Raw genomic sequence first — 22,187 nt, 5'->3', positions numbered from 1 at the left:
AAGAGAGGCATTTACCCTAATCCTTCATCAATGCGTGGCATCAATATTATGAATTTCTTTTATCTGAAGAAACTGTGGCTTAGTGAGCGTGAGTAACTTGCTAGTGGGCACACAGAGGAGATTCAAAACCAACAGTTTTTCTATTGCAGAATTCTATTCTTAGGATGATCCTTTTGTTCACAAATCCTAAAAGAGATCTTCTCCAAAGCCCCAAATGTTTTGATAATCAAACAGAATCAGCCACTTTTTATAGTTATTGTGTATTAACTGGAAGCTAGGCCACCCTGGTCAAATACCAACTCAATTCAATTCTGCATTAAGGGACAAGCACTGTGCTGGTGAATTCTCAAGGCAGGGAAAAAAGACATCAAATGGGGAAGAGTCAAAGAGAATCAACGTGGTAGAATTAGAAGACTGGTTTCTTTGTGTGGTAGCCAGCAGAAACTGACCTTGGTCAACTTAGGTAAATTTACAGGGGGACTGCCCACATGTATGACATAGGTAAGTGTATAAATTGGTAGTTTGAAAACATGAACAAAACCAGACATGGTTAGTGTCTATATGGCAGAATGCTAGAAGAGCTCATTAGATATTGGATGAAGTAATCAGAAACAATGACTTCAACACCCTCAAACAAATGGACCAGAAACAACAAGGAAGCATGGAGTAGGGTCATCAGTTAAGTCCTGCAATGAGATCTCCCAGTTGAGGGTTTTGGAGGAGTCCAAGTTGTATATGCTCCAACAGAATAATATTGCTACCATAAAGCTTATGCAAACTTTCAGTTCAGTTCAGTTCAGTTGCTCAGTCGTGTGTGTTAACACTCAGTTAATGCAGAGAACTCTGCTATGCTTGGTCACTCAGTTGTGTCTGACTCTTTGCGACCCCATGGACAGCAGAGCCTGGCGGGCTGCTGTCCATGGAGATTTTCCAGGCAAGAATACTGGAGTGGGTTGCCATGCCCTCCTCCAGGGGATCTTCCCAACAGGTCTCCTACATTGTAGGCAGATTCTTTACCATCTGAGCCTCCAGAGAAGCCTAATGCAGACAGAGTACTGATTTATTCTGTTCTGTTTATATCGCACTTGAAGGAGTCCTGCTCATTAGCCACAGATTAGTGCCCTAGAATGTTTTAAACAATACTACCCTATCAAATGCCACAGCAATTCATCTCCTTATTTTTTTCACATGTATTTATGAATTTATTATGGATTATAAATGACTATAGTTCTTTGCTTTTTAAATTAATTTTCATTGGAGTATAGTTGCTTTATAATTTTGTGTTAGTTTTTACTGTACAGCAAAATGAATCCGCTATATGTGTAAGTTTATCTCTTCTTTTTCAGATTTCCCTCCCATTTAGGTCACCACAGAGCATTGAGTAGAGTTGCCCTGAGTTAAACAGTAGATTTTCATTAGCTATCAAATTTATACATAGAATCAATAATGTATATATGTCAATCCCAGTCTCCCAATCCATCCCCTCTCCTTCCCCCCTCCCTTGGTATCCATACATTTGTCCTCTATGTCCACGTCTCTATTTCTGCTTTGCAAATAAGATCATCTGTACCATTCTTTTAGATTCCACAATATGCATTAATATGATATTTGTTTTTCTCTTTCTTACTTTACTCTGCACGGGCTTCCCTGTTGGCCCAGCTGGTAAAAGATTCTCCTGCAATGAGGGAGACCCAGGTTTGATCTCTGGGTTTGGAAGATCCCCTGGAGAAGGGCATGGCAACCCACTACAGTATTCTTTCCTGGAGAATCCCATGGAGAGAGGAGCCTGACAGGCTATAGTCCATGGGATGGCAAAGTAACACTTTCACTTTTTTACTCTGTACGACAGTCTCTAAGTCATCCCTTTAAAGCATAAATTCCAATCAAGTACCTGGAATGGGATGAGTTCACCGTTAGAAAGAACAGCACAGAAGACCCTACCATAAGTGTACATTCAACAATGAGGAATTCTAATTTGCTGCATTTTTTTCAGAGGCTGCAGTTGGTCTGTGAGCAGCTTAGACGATTGTCTCTGGCTCTAACTGTGAAGAGTCAGCCCTACTTTCTGCCAGGGTTGCAGGATAACCCTTGTTATTTAGAATAAGAAGAGAATCAGAGAAAGCATATCATCAAGCTCCATTTTTTCTGAGCACACAGAGGATCAAGGAGGAGAAGTTTCCTGACCACTGTGGAAACAGAGGCTAGAATTTTGGTGTAACTTGAAATTCAATGCTCTTTTCATTACTCGGCTCTTTCAGCAACATCCTCTCTTCAGAATGTACAGCCAGCTCCCTGGTTACTGCTTTCTCTGAATACAGTCCAACCTATGCATTGACTGGCTTCACAGATTAACCAAACAGATGTCAACACAGCAGATTTCTTGGTTACATTATAGAAATTCCTCTTGTCCCATTCAGCATAGTGTAGTAGAAGAGCACCTTCTCTGTTTGATCAGACTTTACTAAATGCAAATTTTTCTGTAAGTGCCCAGGGCTCCAAATAAATTTGATTACATCTGATGGAATATAGGTAGTTCATCTAATGAAAAGCAGGCAGGGAACCTAATGGAAATCAGGAAGCTACTTTGAAAGAAAAATTGATTTTGCTTCCTCTGGATTTGGATTTCAGTAGAGGTAGTATTTGGAAAGCCACCTTGATCTCTCTCTAAGGCTGCTTCCCACTGTAAAGCAATAACAGGTCCCTGGCTTTCATTGCCACCCCTCCTCTATTCACCTGCCTGTATCTTTCTCAATATTCCCTGAACCATCACCATCCCAGGGACATCTCACAACTCTGAGATCACAGAACTTCAGAATCTCCTATTTTCCTTGGATGCATTTACCTCAGTTTGAGGTAGTTGTATTTGTTTTTTTTTTTTTTCCTAATCTAGGTACAGTTGATTTATAATGCTTTTGTACAATAAGGTGATTCAGTTATACACACACACACACACACACACACACACATATACATTGTTTTTCATATTTTTTCCCATTATAGTTAATATAAGATATTGAATATGTGCTACACTGTGCTATACCATAGGACCTTGTTTATTTTGCATGCATTCTAAGTCATTTCAGCCATGTCCAACTCTGTGCAACCCCACCAGGCTCCTCTATCCATGGGATTCTCCAGGCAAGAATACTGGAGTCGGTTGACATGCCCTCCTCCAGGGGATCTTCTCAACCTAGGGATCAAACCCAGGTCTCTTAAGTCTTCTGCATTGCAGGTGGATTCTTTACCACCAGTGCCACATGGGAAGCCTGTTGTTTAATTTTTAATTAAATTTTAAAAAATTATTTGGATGCTCCAGGTCTTAGTTGTGGCACATAGGATCTTTGATCTTTGTTGAGACATGCAGAATCTTTCGTTGCAGCATGTGGGATCTAGTTTCCCAACCTGGGGCCCCTGCATTGGGAATGCAGAGTCTTAGCCACTCGATGACCAAGGAAGTCCCTATTTTATACATAGTGTGAATCTGTTAATCCCAAACTCCTAATTTACCCCTCCCCTGCTTTCCATTTGGTAACCATTTAGTTTGTTTTCTATGTCAGCGAGTCTATTTCTGTTTTGTAAATAAGTACATGTATATTATATTTTAGATTTCACATATCAATAATAACAGAATATCTGTCTTTCTTTGTCTGACTTACTTAGTATAATAATCCCTAGGTTCATCCATGTCATTGCATATTCCATTCTTTTTAAGGCTGACTAATATTCCACTGTGTGCTTGCTCTGCTTCATTAGTTTTCCCAGCATGTGGTTCAGAAGACAGTATCACCCTTTGTAGACACAAGGACCTGTTGAGCAAAATAGTCATAGCAAAACTAGTCATAATGACTAGTAACATTTATTGAGCATCTGCAACATGGGCATTATCTCATCTAATCCCCAAACCAGTTGCAAGGTGATTACCAGTTTTCTTTTCTGACCAAAACAGAAACTAAGAGTCTGATACAGGATTCTCAAGGTCACACAGTGAGTTAGGGGCAAAGTCAAGATTAAATCCTAAGTCTATAATGATTTCAAAGCTTATGCTCACTGTGCAGTTCTCCGAAGGCAATGACTCAGTTTTATACTAGGGATGGTTCTGATTACTCTGGTCTAAATCAGAGTACATATTTGTTTCATTTGATCATCCTACACAGAAGTTTCTTTGCAACACAAAGGAGAAGTGCCATTTGAAAACACCCAGAAATAGTTGCTTTGTTGAGAATTAACTTATTGGATTATCCTAACAAATGTTTAGAAAAAAAGATGTTCAGATTTTTCTCTTTCAAAACTGGGATCAAACAGTATAAATAATTCATGGAAGATGGAAGATGTAGGGTCCAGCTAATCTAATATCAGTCAAGTTGACCCTCTTTCTTTCTAAGCTGATTCACTTACTCACATTAATTAAATTTGGCATATATAGCAAAGGCCAAGAATAAAACTTGTAGCATTCAGAGCTAGGGAAAGATTCAGTGTCTCCTCTGAAAGAAGGCTCGCTGACAGGGCAAACCAACCAATTGAACTTTAGTTAGATTGCCTAGTTGTCACTTTTGATCTTATTTTCATGTATGACCTTGTGTGCAAGCTCAGCAAAGTGCTGAGGAATACAATGTACTAACATATTTATTCAATCTTGGTGAGCAAGACTTACATCACAGTTGGTGAAGTTCACTAAATTAACTTTCTCAGGCTATGGAAATATTCAACCAGTTGTTCTTTTTTATAAAATTTTATTTTATTTTAAATTTTATTTCCTCATTGATAGCTCCTGAACTCTGAATTCCATGAAACTTAATGAGGATTGGCTCTAGCAAATCTGAGCAAAGATTTTCTCTTGTTTCTTACTCATTAACATATTAAAATATATATCTTGGTTGCTCTGCACTAGAGAATTGACCACTTAATACCTGAAGGCAACACTAAATTTGTACTTGTGTCCATTCCAGAGGTACAGAGCATCAAAAGCAAATCACCTGGGCAGGTATTTGTAATATATATGAGACAATGATGAGGGAAAAAGCAGAAAAAGGCCACTTTTTTTCAGGGGGTTCTCAGATATAACTAGCCTTACATGAGACAGTAGTAATTTATCAAAAGCATGTTGTGGGTCAAACACTATACTAAATTCTTCATATTCAGTCAATAGAGCATAAAGATTTCTTTGAATTTGGCAAGATACCAGCCTATCATCTTTCTTCATCTCAGATGGGTGATTCGAGGCATGTTTCTAACCCTCCTTGGATATCTTATCATTTAAGAGAGGATTTTAATTATGTGTACTTCATTGAGCTGACTTCATGAGATAAAACTTATGAAGTATTTACCTCTGCATCCAGCACACAGTAAGAGCTTTATAGCTCAGTACTTACTGCTGCTGCAATTCTCTAAGACCACGATGTGTCGTGATTAAGGGATCAGAAGACAGGAGTCCTGGAGTTCCTCTTCTGCTCTCAGAAACTTTGTGACTTTAAAGGTCCATATGAAGAGGTCCTTACTGGGTCAGAACCCAGATTCTGATATGACCAATGAGTCTGAGTGACTGAGCCCGCATTCTGCCTCTTCCGATGTGTCCGCCAGCATCCACTGATTTGCGTGTGCTCTGAAGAGTCTTGAGAGATTGAAAATGAGGAATAATGACTTGAGCTACCTTCATCCTTGAGGGTTCAACCCTTAATTAATGTGTCTGCCAACCTTAACATTCTAACTGAAAGGGCTGAGAAAGCAGATCAGAAAAGAAAAGAAACAGAGGCTGATAGATCTTTACAGCTTAATCAGCAAGCCCTGAGGATCATGGAGGAGCAAAGGGGAGATGTGATTCAGAGAACAGTGGAACAGCTCCCTCTTCAATATGGATTGTCCCAGCTCTTCTAGTGGTATTTATAAATACTGGCTAAAGAACAGGGTGTGATAGTAAAGTACATGTGTCATTTTGACTGAGTCATATACCCAGATCAAATATTATTTCTGTGGGTGTCTGTGAAGGTGTTTCCAGATGAGATTAGCACAGTAGACTCAGTAAAACACCCTTCCCTCTGTGAGTGGGAATCATCCCATCTATTGAAGGCCAGAATAAAACAGAAGGCTGAAGAAGAAGGAATTCACCATCTTTTATTTTCTGCCTCACACTTGAGATGAAATATCTCAGCTCACTTTCTCCTGCCCTGAACTGGGACTTCTACCATTGGCTTCTTCAGTTTTCATGCCTTTGAACCTGGGCTGAATTATACCACTGGTTTTTCTATGCCTCCCACTTGCAGAGGATGCATTACTGGAATTCTCAACTTCGATAATCTTGTCAGCCAAATGTATTTAATTAATTTCTTGGTTCTGTTTCTCTGGAGAACCCTAATACACAAGGTATGCTGTAGATGCTGTAATGCTTGGGTGACAAATTATACCATGAGCATAACAGAGAGTACGAATGTGTCTGTTCACATTTTGCAGGATGGCTAATTTGGTAATTAGAGGCAAAGAGGTCAATGCCAGACTGTCTGCTTGGATGGGAAGCCCTGGAAACCCACAGAGGCTATCAACAATAAAGTGGTCTCTCAAGAACAGGGGACAACAGATACTCTGCATCCAGGATTTGAGAAGTGAAGCTGATGCTGAGCCTTAGAATCTGGTGGAGGGTGATATAGCCCACAACTCATATTTTGGTGCTGGAACTATCCACATTTGCTTGGTAGAAAAAACAGCTTATTTAGCTAACTATATGTATAGCTGATTCACTTTGCTGTACAGCAGAAAATAACACAACATTGTAAAGCAACTATATTCCAATAAAAATTATAAAATAGAAGGTAGGATTTTTTTTTTTTTGAGCAAGTGTCACTTGACAAATATTGGACTGATGCTGAAGCTGAAGCTCCAATGGTTTGGCCACTTGATTGTCTTTTCCACTCATTGGAAAAGACATTGATGTTAATAAAGACTGAAGGAGACAAAAGGAGAAGAGGGAAGCAGAGGATAAGATGGTTACAAAGCATTACCCACTCAATGGACATGAATCTAAGCAAACTCCATGAGGTAGTGAAGAACAGGGAAGCCTGGTGTGCTGCAGTCCAAGGGGTCACAAAGAGTCGGACATGAGTTAGCAACTGAACAGCGACAAATGTGACAAATATCATGTCAGACACTATAAAGCATTTCTAATTCTCCCAACTAACAACTCAAGTATTACTAACCTGTTTTAAAGATGAAGAAGCCAAGACACAAGAAGAAGATATAACTATCCATCAGACAGATAAGACTCTAACACAGATTCACCCACGTCCCAGGTTCTCATCCTTTCCTCTGTGATATGGCAGCTGCCTGGAGAAGGAAGTGGCAACCCACTCTAGTATTCTTGCCCAGGAAATCCCATGGACAGAAGAGCCTGGTGGGCTATAATCCATGGGGTTGCAAGAGTTGGACACCACTTAGCAACTAAAACACCACCACCACCATGGCAGAAGATGATAACGAGATGCTTAGGAAAGCACCCAGCCTTCCCTGACATTTTCTGGCTGCCATAGTAACCCCATGATCCAATTCCACGGTCCTGAGGTGTTACTGCTACATGCCTCCAAGAGAGGAATACCATCTGAGTTCATGAGACTATTTGATGTTGGAGAGTCTGTTTACTCTGGCCTATAACTGTAAATGAAACAGTGGTTTGGATAAACAAATGACCACTATTGCTTGTTTGAATAGGAGGGAGGATGTGACTTACAGGCAAGACTCCCAGCTAAATCAACTAACCAGACAGCAAGCTCCTCATGTTAATCATGACTAAATGGGAGTCCTGTTCATTTAATACAGATTTAGAGATATATGAATTAGAGGCTGGCTGGCTGCATTCAAAAGTAATTAATGAATGAGAAAAAAAATGGGCTATTTGTCTCAGTCTAGTAGAGCATCCCTGCCATTTCCAAGATGGTATTGCAATTAGACTCAGCCCAGAAATATATATCCTCTGACTCCTAGTTCAGCAAAATCAAGAAGGCTAAGGAGTATTAATAGTAGAGCTGGAACTACAATGCCAAACCATGTACCTATTTCTCAAGGCTGCTAAATAGCATTAACAGTAGTAATACAGTGACAAAAACAACAATTCAGTAGTGGGAAGGAAGAGAAGAAGGAAAGGAGAACAAGAAAGAAGGGAAGGGAAAGGTGAGGAAAAGAAAGCAACTATGATGACAAGTGTATAATGAGGCCTTTCTACACACCCTGGACTAAGCCCTTTTTGTATACAGTCCCATTTTATCCTCACAAGAGTGCTCCCAGGTAGTCATTTTAATCCCTATTCAGACTTCCCTGGTGGGCCAGGAGTTATGACTTTGTCTTCCATTGCAGGGGGTGCAGGTTCAATTCCTGGTACTGGAGCTAAGATCTCACATGCAGCCAAAAAAAAAAAAAAACGGAAGCAATATTTTAACAAATTCAATAAAGACTTTAAAAGGGGGCGGGGCACATTAAAAAAAAATCTTTAAAACAACATCCCTATTCTGTGGATAAGGAATCTGACCCTGGGAGTTTCTGTGATCTCTCCAACATTGGTCAGCACGTGAGTGGCACAGTCAGGATTTGAAACTTTCAATGGGAATGTGCTGAATCCCATATTCTAAGGCTAATCTCTTCAAAGGCTTTCCCTGAAAGATGGTAGACCCCGCCCTCAATGGGAGTATAATCTGGCAGGAAAATGTTCTCATGCCATCATATACTATCATTGTGCCCTTCCAAAATTTCTTCTGCTTCTCAGGGTTAGTTTTTCATCTTTAAAAGGGAGATAATAATACATTATCTGTCCATCACATAGGATTGTCAGTAACATCAATTATGTTCCATAAAGATAGGATTACTTCATTATTACTGCACATGTGTAAGTAGTATTACTCCTGTTGATTTTGTCTCTATAGCTCTCTTGCTTAATCAGGCTGGAGTTCTGTTTAGCAATGTAAAAATACTCCCTTCTTACTTTCTTCTTCTCAGAGAACTAGAGGGCTACTGTGACACATGTCATAGTTTATGTAGTTGAGCCACAGGATGGGTTTCCTGTGGAAACACTGGCCTGCCACTCACCCTCTGAAGAGGTTCATTCACAAGCTGACACTGAGTGGGCAAGCATGCCTCTGGTTGCATTCCTACCCTCTGTTACAGCAGGTTGCATTTATTTTTTTTTCTATTCATTTATTTTTATTAGTTGGAGGCTAATTACTTCACAACATTGCAGTGGGTTTTGTCATACATTGACATGAATCAGCCATGGAGTTACATGTATTCCCCATCCCGATCCCCCCTCCCACCTCCCTCTCCACCCGATCCCTCTGGGTCTTCCCAGTGCACCAGGCCCGAGCACTTGTCTCATGCATCCAACTTGGGCTGGTGATCTGTTTCACTATAGATAATATACATGCTGTTCTCTTGAAACATCCCACCCTCGCCTTCTCCCACAGAGTCCAAAAGTCTGTTCTATACATCTGTGTCTCTTTTTCTATTTTGCATATAGGGTTGTTGTTACCATCTTTCTAAATTCCATATATATGTGTTAGTATGCTGTAATGATCTTTATCTTTCTGGCTTACTTCACTCTGTATAATGGGCTCCAGTTTCATCCATCTCATTAGAACTGATTCAAATGAATTCTTTTTAATGGCTGAGTAATATTCCATGGTGTATATGTACCACAGCTTCCTTATCCATTCGTCTGCTGATGGGCATCTAGGTTGCTTCCATGTCCTGGCTATTATAAACAGTGCTGCGATGAACATTGGGGTGCATGTGTCTCTTTCAGATCTGGTTTCCTCAGTGTGTATGCCCAGAAGTGGTATTGCTGGGTCATATGGCAGTTCTATTTCCAGTTTTTTAAGGAATCTCCACACTGTTCTCCATAGTGGCTGTACTAGTTTGCATTCCCACCAACAGTGTAAGAGGGTTCCCTTTTCTCCACACCCTCTCATTTATTTTTTTGAAAAAGTTTTCTCATGATCCCTGGCCCATAATAAGTGCCTAATAAATATACCAATGCCTTCCCTTCCTCTTGCCCTCCTCATATGGGCAACAAAAGTGAGATCAAAGAGAGAGGTAGAGTGTGAAAAATATGAGGGAGGTAAAACTGATCAGACTTAGAGGAAGGGGAAGGTGTTGGGTCATCCATGTCATTAACCAACTAAAGGAACTATAACTATCTAACAAACAGAGACTATGATAGTCTTATTCACCCCTTTATATTTAGTGACTGGCATAGAGGAGAGCAGGGAGTCCTTAATAAATACTTGATGAACACATGAATCAGAATAAGGAGTCAATATTTAGTATATTCAATGTGTAAAGCACTTCCTCTTGGAGGAGGTTGCCATCAACCCCACCATAGAGCTGCCAGAACTTACACAGGACTGGGGAAACAGACTCTTGGAGAGCACAAACAGAACCTTGTGTACACCAGGACCCAGGGAAAAGGAGCAGTAACCCCACAAGAGACGGACCCAGACTTGGCTGTGGTGTCCAGGAGCCTCCAGTGGCAGCGTGGGTCGACAGTGGCCTGCTGCAGGGTCGGGGGCACTGAGTTCAGCAGAGCTTGCATGAGACCTTTTGAAGGAGGTCACCATTACCTTCATTACCTCCAGCATAGTTTGGCCTCAGGTCAAACAACAGGGAGGGAACACAGCCCTACCCATCTGAGCATGGCCCCACCCATCGGAACAAGACCCAATTTCCCCCTCAGTCAGTCTTTCCCATCAGGAAGCTTCCATAAGCCTCTTATCCTTCTCCATCAGAGGGCAGACAGAATGAAAACAACAGTCACAGAAAACTAACCAAACTGATCATATGGACCACAGCCTTATCTAACTCAGTGAAACTATGAGCCATGCCATGTAGGGCCACCCAAGATGTATGGGTCATGGTGGAGAGTTCTGACAAAACATGGTCCACTAGAGAAGGGAATGGCAAACTACTTCAGTATACTTGCCTTGAGAACTCCATGAACAGCATGAAAAGGCAAAAAGATAGGATGCTGAAAGATGAACTCCCCAGGTCAGTAGGTACCCAATATGCTACGGGGGACCAGTGGAGAAATAACTCCAGAAAGAATAAAGAGATCAAGCCAAATCAAAAACAACACCCAGTTGTGGATGTGACTGGTGACAGAAGTTAAGTCCGATGCTGCAAAAAGCAATATTGCATAGGAACCTGGAATGTTAGGTCCTTGAGTCAAGGCAAATTGAAAATGGTCAAACAGGAAATGGCAAGAGTGAACATTGACATTTTAGGAATCAGTGAATTAAAATGGACTGGAATGGGTGACTTTAATTCAGATAACTATTTTATCTACTATTGTGGGCAAGAATCCCTTACAAGAAATGGAGTAGCCATCATAGTAAATAGGAATCCGAAATGCAGTACTTAGATGCACTCTCAAAAATGACAGAATGATTGTTGTTTGTTTCCAAGGAAAACCATTCAATATTACAGTGATCCAAGTCTATGCCCCGACCAGTAATGCAGAAGAAACTGAAGTTGAACAGTTCTATGAAGACCTACAAAACCTTCTAGAACTAACACCCATAAAAGATGTACTTTTCATTATAGGGGACTGGAATGCAAAAGTAGGAAGTCAAGAGATACCTGCAGTAACAGGCAAATTTGCCCTTGGAGTACAAAATGAAGCAGGTCAAACGCCAACAGAGTTTTGCCAAGAGAACACACTGGTCATAGCAAACACCATCTTCCAATAAGACAAGAGAAGACTCTACACATGGACATCACCAGATGGTCAATACCGAAATCAGAATGATTATATTCTCTGCAGCCAAAGATGGAGAAGCTCTATACAATCAGCAAAAGCAAGACCGGGAGCTGACTGTGGCTCAGATCATGAACTCCTTATTGCCAAATTCAGACTTAAATTGAAGAAAGTAGGGAAAACCACTAGACCATTCAGGTGTGACCTAAATAAAATCCCTTATGTTTATACAGTGGAAGTGACAGGCAGATTCAAGGGATTAGATCTGATAGACAGAGTGCCTGAAGAACTATGAATGGAGGTTCGTGATACTGTACAAGAGGCAGTGATCAAGACCTGAAAAAGATCATCCCCAAGAAAAAGAAATGCAAAAAGGTAAAATGGTTGTCTGAGGAGGCCTTACAAATAGCTGAGAAAAGAAAAGAAGTGAAAGGGAAAGGAGAAAAAGAAAGGTATACCCATTTGAATGCAGACTTCCAAAGACTAGCAAGGAGAGGTTAGAAAACCTTCCTCAGTGATCAATGCAAAGAAATAGAGGAAAACAATAGAATGGGAAAGACTAGATATCTCTTCAAGAAAATTAGAGATACAAAGGGAACATTTCATGCAAAGATGAGCACAATAAAGGACCGAAGAGGTATGGGCCTAAAAGAAGCAGAAGATATTAAGAAGAGGTGGCAAGAATACACAGAAGAACTGTACAAAAAATGATCTTCATGACTCAGATAACAACGATGGTTTGATCCCTCACCTGGAGTCACACATCCTGGAATGCAAAGTCAAGTGGGCCTTATGAAGCATCACTATGACCAAAGCTAGTGGAGGTGATGGGATTCCAGTTGAGCTATCTCAAATCCTAAAAGATGATACTGTGAAAGTGTTGCACTCAATATGCCAGCAAATGTGGAAACTCAGCAGTGGCCATAGAACTGGAAAAGGTCAGTTTTCATTCCAATTCCTAAGAAAGGCATTGCCGAAGAATATTCAACCTACTGTCCAATTGCACTCATCTCACAAGCTAGCAAAGTAATGCTCAAAATTTTCCAAACCAAAAATAAAAAAATAAAAAGAGAAAAAAAAATTTCTCCAAGCCAGGCTTCAACTGTATGTGAACCATGGACTTCCAGATGTTCAAGCTGGTTTTAGAAAAGGCAGAGGAACCAGAGATCAAATTGCTAACGTCCATTGGATCATCGAAAAAGCAAGAGAGTTCTAAAAAAAAAATCTACTTCTGCTTTATTGACTATGCCAAAGCCTTTGACTGTGTGGATCACAACAAACTGGAAAATTCTGAAAGAGCTGGGAATACCAGACCGCCTGACCTGCCTCCTGAGAAATCTGTATGCAGGTCGAGAAGGAACAGTTAGAACTGGACATGGAATTACAGACTGGTTCCAAATTGGGAAAGGAGTTCGTCAAGGCTGTATATTGTCACCCTGCTTATTTAACTTATATGCAGAGTACATCATGCAAAATGCCAGGCTGGATGAAGCACAAGCTGGAATCAAGATTGCTGGGAGAAATATCAATAACCGCAGAAATGCAGATACCACCCTTAAGGAAGAAAGTGAAGAAGAACTAAAGAGCCTCTTGATGAAAGTGAAAGAGGAGAGTGAAAAAGCTGGCTTTAAACTCAACATTCAGAAAACGAAGATCATGGCATCCAGTCTCATCACTTCATGGCAAGTAGATGGGGAGACAATGAAAACAGTGAGAGACTTTACTTTCTTGGGCTCCAAAATCACTGCAGATGATGACTGCAGCCATGAAATTAAAAGACACTTACTCCTTGGCAGGAAAGTTATGACCAACCTAGACAGCATATTAAAAGGCAGAGACATTCATTTGCCAACAAAGGTCCATCTAGTCAAAGAGAGGTCTGTCTAGTGAAAGTCATGGTTTTTCCAGTAGTCATGTATAAACATTAGAGTTGGACTATAAAGAAAGCTGAGTGCTGAAGAACTGATGCTTTTGCATGGTGGTGTTGGAGATGGCTCTTGAGAGTCTCTTGTACTACAAGGAGATCCAACCAGCCAGTCAATCCTTAAGGAAATCAGCCCTGACTATTCATTGGAAGGATTGATGCTGAAGCTGAAACTCCAATACTTTGACCACCTGATGCAAAGAACTGACTCTTTGGAAAAGACCCTGGTGCTGGGAATGATTGAAGGTGGGAGAAGAAAGGGATGACAGAGGATGAGATGGTTGGAGGCATCACCGACTCAAAGGACATGAGTTTGTGTAAACTCCAGGAGTTGGTGATGGACAGGGAAGCCTGGCATGGTGAAGTCCGTGGGGTTGTAAAGAGTTGGACATGATTGAGCTACTGAACTGAACTGAAAATGTAAAGCACTGTGCTAAGCATTCAACATAAAGTTTCTCATTTAATCTTTATAATTGCTTTTTTTTTTTTTTTCCATTTTACAAGTCAAGAGATAAAAGTTTAGAAAGGTCAGAAGCTTACTCAGGCCCATATGTCAGACAGGATTTAAATCAAGGCTAACTCTGCTTTGGACTTTTAACTATTGTGCAAAACCACTCATCCAGTGCAACTCTCTATAACTTTACAGAAGAAATGAAGGACTGAAAATGTGTTTTAACTCACCTGAGGCACTTTATAGCTCCAAATAATGCCAACATGGGATACTTCCTGGATTTCAGAAGTATATGCCACAAGAAGGGAGAAAGAAGAGACACACGACTTCATGGGGAAATAGGAAAATCTTTTCCTTGGAGTGAATGGGCACATTGCTGAATTTCCTAAATTACTGGAGTTCTTGGCAAATGGAAAGTAAAGTCTGCAAGAAGCCTCAGAGGAGAAGAAAGTAGAACCCAGTAGTTTCAAAGATGATTCATTACTTGTACAACCCAAAAGGGACGTCAGAAAACACCCACAGGGATTAGTGTGTGGTAACACCGACTCCAAGACCACAGGGTTGACTCTGACAGAGATGCGTTTGCAGCAATTCAAAGCTATGGATGATTGAGTGCAATGAAAGCTTTAAGAGCATAGTCATATATGATGTATTCAGAATTGGTGGGGAAAAGCCAAGAACAGCAAGTTTCTCTTGGTTATAATCTCCTTGTATGGTCTAGGAATAATCACCACTTCCATACTATTTAGAAATGATTGCTGGAGACAATATAACTGGGGGGGGGGGGGTTGTGAGATTGTAGTAGAGCGCTGCCGTGGGCAGCTCTTGGCATGCAGCCATTGCTGTGCAGTGTTACCCAAAATCCATTACCAGGTAGCGGTTACCATGAGACCACTAATGGTCACTAAGCCATTGGGTGCCACAGAGGGCCCCTTCCCCAAGCAAGCAACTGTCAGTGAGTGACCGTTAGAGGTCCTGCTCAGTCATTGGTTGGCACCACAGTGGGCTCCGCCCCCCAGGTGAGCAACTGTCAGTGAGTGACCGTTAGTGGTCCTGCTCAGTCATTGGTTGGCACCACAGTGGGCTCCGCCCCCCAGGTGAGCAACTGTCAGTGAGCGGCCATTAGCGGACCATTCAGTCAAAGGTTGGTGGAGTCGCGGTTGTCAGGCAGGGAGTGAGGTAAGAGGTAGATCCCGGCCTTCTCCCCAGGGCCCTCCAAGTCACCTGGTCTCAGGCCAGCAGGTGATCTGGGGGCCCAGGGAAGAAGCTGGGGGCTCTGTCCTACAGGGCTCCAGAGTCCTCGCCAAGGCCACCCACTGGCTGGGCCCAGGCCTTGAGGCAGTAATGAATGAACCTCTCCCTCATCCCCGCCTCTGCAACCTCATGGCATCGGCCATCTGCATGGGTCGCAGTCTGTGGGACCTGGACCCTCCCTTCCACCATTTTGGGCAGCCTGAGGAGCCTGAGGGCCAGCTAGATCCTGGGCATCTGGTTCCTTGCAACCATGGATGGCAGTTCAGGGTCTGGGGGCCTGGCCCTGAGAGAACTGCCAGCTGAGACCTGCCTCCTCTTAGCCAGGACCGGACCTCAGAGGGGGAAAGTTGTGCCTGGGGACATGGCCCTTTCTTTTTAGAATGGAGAATTTCATTGGATGGAGATTTACAGGAAAAAGGTCCTGACCATGACCTGACCTCAAGAACAAAAACTGTGACACCAAAAATGTTTGTCAACAACTCACACACCTCTCCCTCACCTTACTCAGAAAAGAGCTTTGCTGAGAGCTTTCGGGGAGTTTGGGGTTTTTAAGACATGAGCCGCCATCTCCTTGCGGGGTCCTCAATACACCTTTCTCTGTTCCAGACTCTGATGTTTTGGTATTGTTTGGCCTTTCTGTGCATTGGACACACAACTTGGGTTTCAGTAACAAAGATTACATCTCAGACAGAACAAAATGATAACGTGTGGACAAGAGGACTTAAAAATAATGTATGATGTTGGCCAAAAAGTTCATTTGGGTTTTTCCATGCTATGGAAAACCTGAACGAACTTTTTGGCCAGCTCGGTAAAAACTGTGGAGGTTGAGGTAGAGAGAATTGACTAAATTATCCAGTTTCCCATTCACAACCTAGGACATTATTCTTCAGGGCCCAGTTCAAACCTCTGAGCCACTCTGGAAAGGTTTTTTCTGATCTGGTCAACTTTCTGTGACATCTGGTTCTTCTGACTCTAATTATTCTAAGAACCTGTATTCTAATTGAGCATTCAGTGTATATTGCATTATTTTGTTGTTGTTAGTCATGTCTGAATCTTTGAGACCCCATGGACTGCAGCACGCCAGGCTTCCCTGTCCTTCACTCTCTCCAGGAGTTTGTTCAAACTCATGTCCATTGAGTCGATGACACCATCCAACCATCTATATGGCTCCCTTCTCCCCCTGCCCTCAATCGTTCCCAGCATAGGGTCTTTTCCAATGAGTTGGCTCTTCACATCAGGAGACTAAAGTATTGGAACTTCAGCTTCAGCATCAGTGCTTCCATTGAATATTCAGGGTTGATTTCCTTTAGGATTGACCAGTTTGATCTCCTTGCTGACCAAAGGACTCTCAAGAGTCTTCTCCAGCACCACAGTTGAAAGCATCAATTAATGCCTTAATTTTTTGGCAAGCATATGGCACTCTCCCCACCTCCCTCATCAAATCAGTTCTCCTTCTTTTAGAGATAGGAACTATATCCTGCACATCTTTTTATTCCTTATTATATAAGAAATGAAGCATGGTATTGCTAAATAGACATACAATCTAGATTCACACAGAAACAGGTCCCTAAAACTGTTCTGCCATATTGTTGCATAATTTTGAGCAAGTAAGAAAGAAAACTAACATCTGTAGACTCCCTACTCTGTGATTATGTATCTATGCCCAATATCACCTTTTAGAAAACTAGGAGCTGGGCCAGGTGCAATTTCTCTGACCTTAAACACAATCAGAGGACGGAGTGTCATTTTCGCACTGGATGTATTATTTCGAATTGAGAGGATCATAATAGAAGCAGCATGCTAGGAAAAAGCTCAATCAAAACTCAGCAAGATTAGAAAAGTCAATCAAAATTCAAAGGACTTAAGCTGGAAAAAAGAGAATCTTGGCCAAAGCAAGAGGAGGAGAGAACCTGGGACAATGCCCTGAACATAGGAGCTTTGTTGCAATGATTCTGAGGAAAATCAGAAATTAATTTTCTACTATAGGTGCATCATATTTGCATTCTCAGTTACAAGGTAGCTCAACTTCTTCACCTGCAAAATAGAATGAAGGGAAATATCTGCCTCACTGGGTTGCTGTGAAAATTGAGGGAGCTAAAATAAGTGGCAGCATTGAAGACACACTGTGAATCTCTCTCTTTTGTTGAACACCTAATAAATTGTTTATGCTCAAAACTAGTTCACTGAATACATGAATGAGTGAATAAAATATCTCATGAATCCTTGCCGGATCTTGGCACTGTCTCCTGACTTTGCTTTAAAATTTCTTGTCTCAGATCCTATGTCTAGGAATTGATGCATTTCTTAATTGCCTGTCAGGAACAGAAAAATTGATTTTTTTGTTGTGGTATGTTCTGGTGACCGAAACTTAGGAGACACTGGCAAAGAGCATCTTTAGAGAGGAAGTCTTGGAGTTTTAGCACACCTTGTTCAGCTATAACAAATATTCCTTTCACAAGAATTATCTGACAGTCCATTGGCAGATAGAGAAATAATATCGGTAAAGTGTTTTATGCCAGTAGGTACACAATTTTTTCAATATGTGGATGCTTTGAAGCAATCAAGGGCAACTTATCTCACAATTGAAGAGTAAGTTCTGAATTAAAAATTGAAAATCTATTGAAGAGACTTTCTTTAGTGCAAGAGATAGCTAATTTAATGGCTTCTAGAACTGCATGCTTTCCATAGTGTTAACCTAACAGTGAAGAACATGTATGCAAATGAAGACTTGCAAAGACACTTCTTCCTAAATTGAAACAATGTATTAATGAAGGAAGCTCCATCTTGGATCAGACTTTTAATTGTGATTATTGTGTTCTATGTTACAAGCAAATGCTCTTCAAGGACTTACCTCTCTAAGGAGAAATCTTAAGCCCCACGTTTAAGGTTACAAAGATTGACATGATGCAGGATGCAAATATTTTAAAAATATTTTCAACTAAATGAAAATGAAAACACAGTTTATTCAAAGTTATAAAATGCAGAGAAATCTAGCTATACAGTTTTTCAAATTCCAACAGTTATTATTTTTACTAGTGTTCCTGTACATGGATTTTGAGTGTCAATTCTCAGTCAAAATATAACAATTCTTAACATGTGTATGAGGAACAAAAGGGAGTCAAACTATGTGAGGCAAGAGCTGATAAAACTGCAAGGAAAGATAGATGAATCCACCGTCATAGTTGTAGAGTTCAGCATCCTTCTATCACAAAGGGACATACCCAGTAGGCAGAAAATCAGTAAAGGCACAGTTGACCTCAAAACACTATCAATCTACTAGATATAATTGACACCCATAAACTATTTCACACAATACCACATTGTTCTCAGTTCATATGAATCATTTACCAAGACAAACCACATTCTGAGCCATAAAACACTTCTTAGTAAATCTAAAATAATATAAATAATACAGTAACTGTGCGTAGACCATAGTGAAATCAACTGCAAATAAATAACAGAAAGATAAATGTAAAATCTCCCAATACACGGAGATTAAATAATAGACTTCTGACTAATTACATGAATTGACAAAATCTCAAGAGAAACTTTAAAGTATTTTTTAATCAAATGAAACACAACTTATCAAAATTTGTGGGATGCAGCAAAAACAGTCCTTGAAGGGAAATTTATAGCATTGCATGCATATATCAGAAAAGAAGAAAGAGCTAAATAAAGTTTCCACCTCAGGAAACTAGAAAAAATACAACAAATTAAATCCAAGGTAAACAGAAGAAAAATAGGAAGATTTAGAGCAGCTATCAATGAAATGGAAAACAGAAAATCAGTAGAGAAAATCACCAATCCAAAAGCTATATCTCCGATCAATAAGCCTCTAATAAGGTTTACTAAAAAAAGAGAGAGAACATAAATCGCTAATTTTAAAAATGAAAGAGGTAACATTACTATAGATTACAGGGACACTAAAAGGATAATAAAGGGTATAGAGATATGAACAACTCTCCACCCCAAAATTTGATGTAGATGGCAAATAAGCACATGCAAAAATTCTCCACATCATATGTCATCAGTGAAATGCAAACTAAAAGAGTGGACTACCACTACACACCTATTGTTTGTTTGCTATCAGTTCAGTCACTCAGTCGTGTCTGACTCTTTGCGATCTCATGGACTGCAGTATGCCAGGCTTCCCTGTCCATCCCTAAATTCCAGAACTTGCTCAAACTCATGTCCATCGAATTGGTGATGCCATCCAGCCATCTCATCCTCTGTCATCCCCTTCTCCCGCCTTCAATCTTTCCCAGCATTCGGGTCTTTTCCAATGAGTCAGTTCTTCTCATCCATGGCCAAAGCACTGGAGCTTCAGCTTCAGCATCAGTCCTTCCAATGAATATTCAGGACTGATTTCCTTTGGGATGGACTGGTTGGATCTCCTTGCAGTCCAAGGGACTCACAAGAGTCTTCTCCAACACCACAGTTAAAAGCGTCAATATTTTGGTGCTCAGATTTTGTTCTGATCCAACTCTCACATCCATACATGACTACTGGAAAAGCCATGGCTTTGACTAGACAGACCTTTGTCGGCAAAGTAATGTCTCAGCATTTTGACATGCTGTCTAGGTTGGTCATAGTTTTTCTTCCAAGGGGCAAGTGTCTTTTAATTTCATGGCCACAGTCACCATCTGCAGTGATTTTGGAGCCCAAGAAAATGAAGTCTCACTGTTTCCATTATTTCCCTGTCTATTTGCCGTGAAGTGATAGAATCAGATGCCATGATCTTCATTTTCTGAATATTGAGTTTTAAGCCAGCTTTTTCACTCTCCTCTTTCACTTTCATCAAGAGGCTCTTTAGTTCTTCTTCACTTTCTGCCATAAGGGTGGTGTCATTTGCATATTTGAGGTTATTGATATTTCTCCTGGCAATCTTGATTCCAGATTGTGCTTCATCCAACCTGGCATTTCACATGATGTTCTCTGCTCTACATATAAGTTAAAAAAGCAGGGTGACAATATACAGTTTTGATGTACTCCTCTCCCAATTTGGAACCAGTCTGCTGTTCCATGTCCAGTTCTAACTATTGCTTCTTGACCTGCATACAGATTTCTCAGGAGGCAGGTCAGGTGGTCTGGTATTCCTATCTCTTTAAGAGTTTTTCACAATTTGTTGTGATCCACACAGTCAAAGGCTTTAGTGTTTTCAGTGAAGCAGATGTACATTTTTTTGGAATTCTCTTGCTTTTTCTATGATCCAACAGGTGTTGGCAATGTGATCTTTTGTTCCTCTGCCTTTTCTAAAACCAGCTTGAACATCTGGAAGTCCTCGGTTACATCCAATTCTTTTGTGACCCCATGTTCTGTAGACCACCAGGCTCCTCTGTCCTTGGGACTTCCCAGACAAGAATACTGGAGTGGTTTGCCGTTTCCTACCCAGAAGGTCAAGGGGATCTTCTTGACCCAAGGATCAAAGTCAAGTCTCCTGCTTTGGCAGGCAGGTTCTTTATCACTGAGCCACAAGTGAAGCCCCGTACACCTATTAGAATTGCCAAAATTCAGAACACTGACAGCACCAAATGCTGATAAGCATATGGAGTAGCAAGAAATTTCATTCACTACTGGTGGGATGCAAAATGGCACAGCCACTTTGGAATAGAGTTTGTCAGTTTCTTACAAAACTAAACATGCAGTTACCATATGATCAAGCAATGGCACTTCTTGATATTTAACTAAATGAGTTGAAAACTCATGTCCACAGGAAAACCTGCACTGTCATGTTTATAACAGCTTTATTCACAATTGCCAAATCTTGGAAGCAACCAAGATATTATAGATGAGTGAACATATAGCAATGAAATATTATTCAGTACTAGAAAGAAATGACCAATTAATCCATGAAAAAACATGGAAAACCCTTAAATGCATTTTATTAAGTGAAAGAAGTCAGTCTGAGAAGGTAACATACTGTATGGTTCTAACCAAATGAAAAGGCAAAATTGTGAAGATCTTAAAAAAGAAAGTCAGTGGTTGACAAGGAGATGATGAACAGGTGTAGCAGAGAGGATTTTTAGGGCAGTGAAAATACTGTGCATGATAATATAATGATGGATATATGCTATTACACTTTTGTCTAAACCCATGGAATATGCAACACTGAGAACAAATCCTCATGTGATCTATGGACTTTAGGTGATTATGATGTGTCAACAGTAGGCTAATCAGTTGTAACAAATGTACCACTGTAGGGGGAGATGTTGACAATGAGAGAGACTACATGTATGGTGGAAGGGGTCGTATGGGAAATCTCTGTACCACTCCCTCAATTTTGCTGTGAATCCAAAACTGCTTTTAAAAAAAAAGGAAAAAAAATATTTGAATAGCTAGCATATTTGTCACATTTCTTAGGCATGATGATGGATTCTGAATTTTTCGAGTGTTTATATGATTCATTTGTTTTCCTGGTTTGGCTATGTTGGGGATAATTTGTCAACACACTCTTTTAGCCTCAAATGATTAAAAATATTCCAGGATATTCAAAAGTCATCCAAAAAAGGAAAAGTCTTAGCAAACTGAACAATTCTAGAGGTTTTAGCCTCTGTGTGTGGAGCACTGGGCTGGGTCTTTGTTGCTGCCCACGAGCTTTCTCTACTACACCGAGTGGGGGCTGCTCATGGTGGTGTGTGTGGGCTTCTCATTGCAGCAGATTTTCTTGTTGCAGAGCATGGGCTCCATGCATGAGGGCTTCAGTAGCTGCAGCTTATGGGCTCTAGAGAGCCGTCTCAATTATTGTGTGGAACAGGCTTACCTGCCCTGTGGCATGTGGAATCTTCCCGGACCAGGAATCAAACCTATGTCCCCTGCATTGGCAGGTGGATCTCTAA

The sequence above is a fragment of the Cervus elaphus genome, chromosome 21, assembly GCF_910594005.1.
Source record: "Cervus elaphus chromosome 21, mCerEla1.1, whole genome shotgun sequence".
Classification (NCBI taxonomy): Eukaryota; Metazoa; Chordata; class Mammalia; order Artiodactyla; family Cervidae; genus Cervus; species Cervus elaphus.
The sequence above is the reverse complement of the archived record's forward strand: the minus strand, read 5'-3'. Positions refer to the sequence as shown.